This window comes from Pseudophryne corroboree, chromosome 2 (assembly GCF_028390025.1).
Source record: "Pseudophryne corroboree isolate aPseCor3 chromosome 2, aPseCor3.hap2, whole genome shotgun sequence".
NCBI classification, from domain to species: Eukaryota; Metazoa; Chordata; class Amphibia; order Anura; family Myobatrachidae; genus Pseudophryne; species Pseudophryne corroboree.
In genome coordinates, this window is record NC_086445.1 from 909,651,784 (window position 1) to 909,660,331 (window position 8,548).

Sequence of the window (8,548 nt, forward strand, 5' to 3'; positions counted from 1 at the left end):
ACCTGGTTACGCTGCACTGCTCCAGTACACACACACTGGGTTACACTGCACTGCTCCAGCACACACATCGGGTTACACTGAACTGCTCCAGTAGACACACACATACACACACACACACACACGCACAGACACACGGTTACACTGCAATGCTCCAGCACACACCCACGCAGAGGGTTTTACTGCATTGCTCCAGCACTCACATGCTGGGTTACACTGAACTGCTCCAGCACACACAGGGTTACACTGCACTGCTCCAGTACACCCACACACAGGTTACACTGCACTGCTCACTGCTCCAACACACACAAGGATACACTGCACTGCTCCAACACACATACACACAGGGTTATACTGCACTGCTCACTGCTCCAACACACACACACACAAGGTTACACGGCACTGCTCCAACGCACATACACAGAGGGTTACACTGCACTGCTCCAACACACACACACACACACACACACACACACACACACACGGTTACACTGCACTGCTCCAACGCACATACACCCAGGGTTACACTGCACTGCTCAAACACACACACACACACACACACAAGGTTACACTGCACTGCTCCGACACACATACACACAGGGTTACACTGCACTACTCACCGCTCCAACACACACACACACACACACACACACACACACACACACACAAGGTTACACTGCACTGCTCTAACACACATACACACAGGGTTACACTGCACTGCTCCCTGCTCCAACACACACACACACACACACACACACTGGGTTACAGTACACAGCACACATATTTTACATATATAGCTGTCCGCCTGTCCCTACCTTTCCAGACTTCTAGCGCTGATCTGCTGAATCAGTCAGGGCCCCCTCCTCTCAGTTTCTGAAGCGTCACACACACAGCGCTGGCAGAGGATTGCATGTGTGTGAAGTGACGCCTCTACGTACATGTGTCTCCGACGGGAAGCAGATTACTTGACTGTCCTGGCGCAGCAGAGCGGGGACGGGGCCTCTTCAACCCGGCTGCGCCGTCCTGCACTGCATGCCCTGGTTACCGCCTAATACATGTATTTCCGGGAAGCAGATCTCCGGAGCGTCCCGGCGCAGCGGAGCGGGGGCAGCGCGTCTTCAACCCCTGCACTGCATGCCTCGCCGGTTACCGCCTCGCGACAGCGCCCTCTCTCTTTCCGCGCCCAGGTCGCCTGCCCCCCTAGCCCCCCCTAGTTACGGCTCTAGATTAAGAGGGAAGTCCAGTAGTAGAGGAATCTGTGCCCCCTGGGGAAGGTCATGTTGGGAGGTATGCAGACATGCTGCTAAATTGGGGGTGGGCAACTGCCAGGGCTAGCCATCAACCATCAATGTCTAGAATCTTTCTATGGTTGATTGTCAGTGGTTGGTGGTTACCATCAATGGAGTTTCCCATTGGTAGCCGTGGGCCTGATTTTTTGGTCGGGCTTGCACTGAGCGCTGAGCTACTAGGCTGTCAGCCAAGCAGGGCAGTGCCTAGATCCTCTTCACCAAAAGGACCTTTCCCATCATGCACTGGGTCAGTGTCACCCTCTATTAGGAATAGTAACCTGTGGCGAGCAAAGAGGAGCGGAGCCAGCCACCAAGCCTGAAGTGTGGTGAGCAAAGCGAGCCCGCAAGAGTTCAAGGGAACCTAAATAAAATAACCTACAACAAACCTAGATTTGAGGGGGGGGAAAATACTCTAAGGGCATAAAAGAACTTCTACCCTCACCTGATGTCACATCCAGGTTCTTTTCGACGAAAGAACTATAGGTTCAACCCAGCCAGCAGCCCTGCGCTGCAGCTTTGAGTCAGACACCTTAAAGACAGTCCAATACAGTTGCAGAACACATCAGTGACAGTGGCTGACTCCACGTGTGCAGGGATGAGGCCGGGCTGGGCTGGTGCGACCCGCCTTACTTGACTGACTGGCTGAGCTCAGCTAGCAGTCAGCCCCAGCACACTCAGGTACAGGAGCAGAGTGAATGTGCTGGGATGGATGTCCAGGGTCGCCACCCCACCCTCATTCTAGCTGCAGTGTCAGCCAGCAGCCCACCCACTGTTTATTTTCTTAATACCCTAGTAGCCCCCATTGGTGCCATGCATATGCAGGGGAATGGCAAGAACTACCAATGGCACACCAATGCATCATTTCATACCATTGATAGTTCCTTCTACTTTCTCCATCGTTGGAAAGCACACTGATTGCAATCCCTAAACCAGCCTGGGAAATTTCCGGAAGCAGCCCTAATGGGGGCGGGTCTGTGGAGGGGGGCAGGATACTCCCTCTTCATAGGGTCTGATTCTGAGTGGGAGGCAGTCGTTGCCTTCCTTGCGTCTTTTGCTGCAGTTGCATCTGTGATTTATGATAATGCCACTACAAAACTGGCACATCAGGGTCAAACATGCCTATTGGTAGAATGCACTGTGGCTCCATTTTCAAACCAGGAACCAGCTTCCGATACCCTCTGGACACGCTGTCTATTAACAGGATGTTTGCCCCTGATGTTCTAGCCGGCTGTCAAAATCCCGATAGCGGCATTCCGTCCACCAGAATGCCGGCAGTGGTGCGAGCGCTAAGACTCCACATGCGAGATCGCTACACTTGCCGTGCTGAGGGCTCAATGGCTACCCGTACTTGCCACAGGATCTATGTCCACTCTACGGGTGTCACGTTTTGCGTCGGATTCCGGTTGTCGGGATTTTGTCGTTGGTATTCCAAACGCGGGATCCCCACAGCCGGCATGTTAACCACAACATAAAATAAGAATTTACTCACCGGTAATTCTATTTCTCGTAGTCCGTAGTGGATGCTGGGAACTCCGTAAGGACCATGGGGAATAGCGGGCTCCGAAGGAGGCTGGGCACTCTAGAAAGATTTAGGACTACCTGGTGTGCACTGGCTCCTCCCACTATGACCCTCCTCCAAGCCTCAGTAAGGACACCGTGCCCGGACGAGCAGACATAATAAGGAAGGATTTAGAATCCCGGGTAAGACTCTTACCAGCCACACCAATCACACCGTACAACTCGTGATACTATATCCAGTTTGACAGTATGAAAAACAACTGAGCCTCTCAACAGATGGCTCAACAATAACCCTTTAGTTAACAATAACTATTTACAAGTATTGCAGACAATCCGCACTTGGGATGGGCGCCCAGCATCCACTACGGACTACGAGAAATAGAATTACCGGTGAGTAAATTCTTATTTTCTCTAACGTCCTAGTGGATGCTGGGAACTCCGTAAGGACCATGGGGAATAGCGGGCTCCGAAGGAGGCTGGGCACTCTAGAAAGATCTTAGACTACCTGGTGTGCACTGGCTCCTCCCACTATGACCCTCCTCCAAGCCTTAGTTAGATTTCGTGCCCGGCCGAGGTTGGATGCACACTAGGGGCTCTCCTGAGCTCTTAGAAAGTTATAGTCTTAGAATTTGTTATTTTCAGTGAGACCTGCTGGCAACAGGCTCACTGCAGCGAGGGTCTAAGGGGAGAAGAAGCGAACTTGCCTGCTTGCAGCCGGATTGGGCTTCTTAGGCTACTGGACACCATTAGCTCCAGAGGGATCGACCGCAGGCCCAGCCTTGATGTTCGGTCCCGGAGCCGCGCCGCAGTCCCCCTTACAGAGCCAGAAGCAAGAAGATGGTCCGGAAAATCGGCGGCATGAAGACTCTGTCTTCACCAAGGTAGCGCACAGCACTGCAGCTGTGCGCCATTGCTCCTCTCACACACTTCACACTCCGGTCACTGAGGGTGCAGGGCGCTGGGGGGGGGCGCCCTGAGGCAGCAATAAAAACACCTTGGCTGGCTAAAATACCTCAATATATGGCCCCAGGGGCTATATATGAGGTAAATACCCCTGCCAGAATTCCATAAAAAACGGGAGAATAGGCCGCGAAAAAGGGGCGGAGCCTATCTCCTCAGCACACTGGCGCCATTTTTCCCTCACAGCTCGGCTGGAGGGAAGCTCCCTGGCTCTTCCCTGCACAGTAAGAGGGAAAAGAGAGGGGGGGCATTAAAATTGGCACTGTATACAGTATATTATATAAAAGCTATTAGGGACATAACTCAGTTAGTCCCTGTATATATATAGCGCTCTGGTGTGTGCTGGCATACTCTTACTCTGTCCCCCCAAAGGGCTTTTGTGGGTCCTGTCCTCGTTTAGAGCATTCCCTGTGTGTCTGCGGTGTGTCGGTACTGGTGTGTCGACATGTTGAATGAGGAGGCTTATATGGTGACAGAACAGAGGCCGATATATGTGATGTCGCCCCCTGTGGGGCCGACACCAGAGTGGATGGATAGGTGAAAGGTATTAACCGACAGTGTCAGCTCCTTACATAAAAGGGTGGATGACGTAACAGCTGTGGGACAGCCGGCTTCGCAGCCCGCGCCTGCCCAGGCGTCTCAAAGGCCATCAGGGGCTCAAAAACGCCCGCTCTCTCAGATGGCAGACACAGATGTCGACACGGAGTCTGACTCCAGTGTCGACAAGGTGGAGACATATACACAATCCACTAGGAACATCCGTGACGTGATCCCAGCAATAAAAAATGTGTTATACATTTCTGACTTTAACCCAAGCACCTCTAAAAATGGGTTTTAGGTTTGGGGAGAAAAAACAGGCAGTGTTTTGTTTCCCCCATCAGATGAATAAATGAAGTGTGTGAAAGCGTGGGTTCCCCCGTTAAGAAACTGGTAATTTATAAAAAGTTACTGATGGCGTACCCTTTCCCGCCAGGTGGATAAGTTACGCTGGGAGATATCCCCTAGGGTGGATAAGGCGCTCACACGTTTGTCAAAAAAGGTGGCACTGCCGTCTTAGGATACGGCCACTTTAATAGGTACCTGTTGATAAAAAACAGGAGGCTATCCTGAAGTCTGTATTTACACACTCAGGTACTAGACTGAGACCTGCAGATAGTGCTGCTGCAGCGTGGTTGGTGACCCTGTCAAACAGGGATACTAGTTGGCAAACATAAAAACATATTAAAGACGTCGTCTTATATATGGGGGATGCACAGAGGGATATTTTGCCGGCTGGCATCCAAAATAAATGTAATGTCCATTCTGTCAGGAGGGTATTAGAGACCTGTCACTGGACAGGTGATGCTGACTTAAAAAGCGCATAGAGAGCCTTATAAGGGTGAGGAATTATTTGGGGATGGTCTCTGGGACCTCGTATCCACAGCAACTGCTGGGAAGAAATAATTTTACCTCAGGTTTTCCTCACAGACAAAGGTACAGTCCTTTCGGCTTCAGAAAAGCAAGCGGGTCAAATGGCGCTTCCTTTCTGTACAGAGACAAGGGTAGAGGGAAAAAAGCTGCACCAGTCAGCCTGTTCCCAGAATCAAGATTCTTCCCCCGCCTCCTGTGAGGCCACACCATGACGCGGGTGCTCCACAGGTGTAGCCAGGTACGGTGGAGGGCCGTCTCAAAAATGTCAGCAATTAGTGGGCTCGCTCACAGGTGGATCCCTGTTTCTTTCAAGTAGTATTTCAGGGGTACAAGCTGGAATTCGAGATGTCTCCCCCCAGCCGTTTCCTAAAATATGCCTTGCTGACAACTCCCTCAGGCAGGGAGGCTGTGCGAGAGGCAATGAATAAGCGGTATTCACAGCAGGTAATACTCAAGGTGCCCCTACTTCAACAAGGACGGGGTTACTATTCCACACGGGTTGGGGTACCGAAACCGCATGGTTCGGTGTGACCCATTTTATATTTAAAATCCTTGAACACAAAAATTCAAGTTCAAGATGGAATCGCTCAGGGCGGTTATTCCAAGCCTGGACGAGGGGGATTACATGGTATCCTGGGACATCAAGCATGCTTACCTGCATGTCCCCATTTACCATCCTCGCCAGGAGTACCTCAGATTTGTGGTACAGGATTACCATTACCAAGTCCAGACACTGCCGTTTGGGCTGTACATGGCACCGAGGGTGTTTTATCAAGGTAATGGCCGAAATGTTGATACTCCTTCAAAAAAAGGGAGTTGTAATTATCCCGTACTTGGACAATCTCGTTATAAGGGCGAAGTCCAAGGAGCAGTTGGTAGTCGGGGTAGCACTATTTTGGAAAGTGCTACAACAGCATGGTTGGATTCTAAACAGTCCAAAGTCACAGCTGGTTCCTATGACACGTCTACTGTTCCTGGGGATGGTTCTGGACATAAACCAGAAATAGTGTTTCTCCCGGAGGAGAAAGCCAAGGAGTTGTCATCTCTAGTCAGAGACCTCCTGAAGCCAAAATAGGTAGCGGTGCAGCATTGCACGCGAGTCCTGGGAAAAATGGTAGCTTCCTACGAAGCAATCCCATTAGGCAGGTTCCATACAAGAACTTTTCAGAGGGACCTGTTGGACAAGTGGTCCGGATCGCATCTTCCGATGCATAGGCTGATAACCCTGTCTCCAAGGACCAGGGTATCTCTACTGTGGTGGCTGCAGAGTGCCCATCTTCAAGAGGGCCGCAGGTTCGGCATACAGGACTAGGTCCTAGTGACCATGGATTCCAGCCTTTGAGGCTGGGAGGCAGTCACACAGGGAAGAAATTTCCAGGGACTTTGGTCAAGTCAGGTTATTTCCCTACACATAAATATTCTGGACCTGAGGGCCATTTACAATGCCCTGAGGCCGGCAAGGCCTCTGCTTCAAAACCAGCCGGTACTGATCCAATCAGACAACATCACGGCAGTCGCCCATGTAAACCAACAGGGCGGCACAAGAAGCAGGATGGCGATGGCAGAAGCCACAAGGATTCTCCGATAGGCGGAAAATCATGTGTTAGCACTGTCAGCAGTGTTCATTCCTGGAGTGGACAACTGGGAAGCAGATCTTCTCAACAGACACGACCTCCACCCGGGAGAATGGGGACTTCCTCCAGAAGTCTTCCAATAGGATTGTACACCATTGGGAAAGGCCACAGGTGGACATGATGGCGTCCCGCCTCAACAAAAAGCTATAAAAGATATTGCACCGGGTCAAGGGACCCTCAGGCGATAGCTATGGACGCTCTGGTAACACCGTGGGTGTACCAGTCGGTTTATGTGTTCTCCCCTCTGCCTCTCATACCAAAGGTACTGAGAATAATAAGAAGGCGAGGAGTAAGAACGATACTCGTGGATGGCCAAGAAGAGCTTGGTACCCAGAACTTCAAGAATTTATATCAGAGGACCCATGGCCTCTGCCACTCAGACAGGACCTGCGGCAGCAGGGGCCCTGTCTGTTCCAAGACTTACCGCAGCTACGTTTGTCGGCATGGCGGTTGAACGCCGGATCCTGAAGGAAAAGGGCAATCCGGAGGAAGTCATTCCTACGCTTACTAAAGCCAGGAAAGAGGTTACAGCAACTCATTATCACCGCATATGGCGAAAATATGTTGCATGGTGTGAGGCCGAAAGGGCCCCAACAGAGGAATTTCAACTAGGTCGATTTCTGCATTTCCTGCAAGCAGGAGTGACTATGGGCCTTAAATTGGGTTCCATTAAGGTACAGATCTCGGCTCTGTCGATTTTCTTTCAAAAAGAACTAGCTTCAGTACCTGAAGTTCAGACAATTATAAAAGGAGTGCTGCAGAGTCAGCCCCCGTTTGTGCCTCCTGTGGCACCTTGGGATCTCAACGTGGTGTTGAGTTTCTTAAAATCACATTGGTTTGAACCACTAAAAACCGTGGATCTGAAATATCTCACGTGGAAGGTGGTTATGTTATTGGCCTTGGCTTCTGCCAGGCGAGTATCAAAGTTGGCGGCTTTGTCTTGTAAAAGCCCTTATTTGATTTTCCATATGGATAGGGCAGAATTGAGGACTCGTCCCCAGTTTCTCCCAAAGGTGGTGTCAGCGTTTCACCTGAACCAGCCTATTGTGGTGCCTAGGCTACTAGGGACTTGGAGGACTCCAAGTTGCTAGACGTTGTCAGGGCACTGAAAATATATGTTTCCAGAACGGCTAGAGTCAGAAAATCTGACTCGCTGTTTATCCTATATGCACCTAACAAGCTGGGTGCTCCTGCTTCTAAGCAGACTATTGCTCGTTGGATTTGTAGTACAATTCAGCTTGCACATACTGTGGCAGGCCTGCCACAGCCAAAATCTGTCAATGCCCATTCCACAAGGAAGGTGGGCTCATCTTGGGCGGCTGCCCGAGAGGTCTCGGCTTTACAACTTTGCCGAGCAGCTACTTGGTCAGGGGCAAACACGTTTGCAAAAATTCTACAAATTTGATACCCTGGCTGAGGAGGACCTGGAGTTCTCTCATTCAGTGCTGCAGAGTCATCCGCACTCTCCCGCCCGTTTGGGAGCTTTGGTATAATCCCCATGGTCCTTACGGAGTTCCCAGCATCCACTAGGACGTTAGAGAAAATAAGAATTTACTCACCGGTAATTCTATTTCTCGTAGTCCGTAGTGGATGCTGGGCGCCCATCCCAAGTGCGGTTTATCTGCAATACTTGTACATAGTTATGGTTAACTAAATCGGGTTATTGTTGAGCCATCTGTTGAGAGGCTCTATTGTTTCATACTGTTAACTGTGTTTCATATCACGAGTTGTACGGTGTGA